This window comes from Takifugu rubripes, chromosome 3 (assembly GCF_901000725.2).
Source record: "Takifugu rubripes chromosome 3, fTakRub1.2, whole genome shotgun sequence".
Taxonomy (NCBI): Eukaryota; Metazoa; Chordata; class Actinopteri; order Tetraodontiformes; family Tetraodontidae; genus Takifugu; species Takifugu rubripes.
This window is the reverse complement of record NC_042287.1, coordinates 1,235,297-1,235,891: the sequence shown is the minus strand read 5'-3', so window position 1 is coordinate 1,235,891 and position 595 is coordinate 1,235,297. Positions and strand designations below refer to the sequence as shown.

The window sequence follows — 595 nt, the reverse complement described above, 5'->3', positions numbered from 1 at the left end:
GACCTTGTGGTGCAACGGTAGCGCATCTGACTCCAGATCAGAAGGTTGCGTGTTCAAATCACGTCGGGGTCAAGCTGTATGTGAATCTCCCTAATGTGGGATCAATAAAGTTTATCTTATCAACTCCACTAAAGCATAAATGATATTTCAGGACTTGTATTTGAACATTAATTGAATTTTATTCAAAGACATGATATTATAATAAAATAATGCAGATTTCTTTTTTTTTAAAAGATGATTTTTGCTCCCCAAGTTCACTTTATTGGTCTGTTAGCCTCTTGGAGCCAGTTGCTCACGGATGTTACAGCAACTGTGGATGACCTCCATTTAAAGAAGGTCTCATCCTGGATCACTTCTTCGCCCAACAGCACATCAGAAAACATCCTCAGCAGACCTACAGGGACACACACCAGCAAAAACCACAGGAATAAGTCAATAGAAAAACACCTCTGGCTTCTGAATTTGGAGTTCAAAGTTAAGATGGTCATGACTCTGTTCATGGCTGATGGGACCATCACCATCAGGTTGGTCCACGTGGACCACCAGCTGCTGCACAATGTTCAGGACCACCAGCTGCTTCTGGTCATCCTTGATG

The 595-nt window shown here is 42.2% G+C and overlaps 1 non-coding gene across 1 annotated transcript; it reads left to right on the top strand.

Annotated features, from left to right (window-relative positions):
* trnaw-cca (transfer RNA tryptophan (anticodon CCA)) lies at positions 1-72 on the top strand. Its single transcript has one exon. It is a non-coding gene; the product is annotated as a tRNA-Trp (tRNA).
* Positions 73-595: the final 523 nt, after the last annotated feature.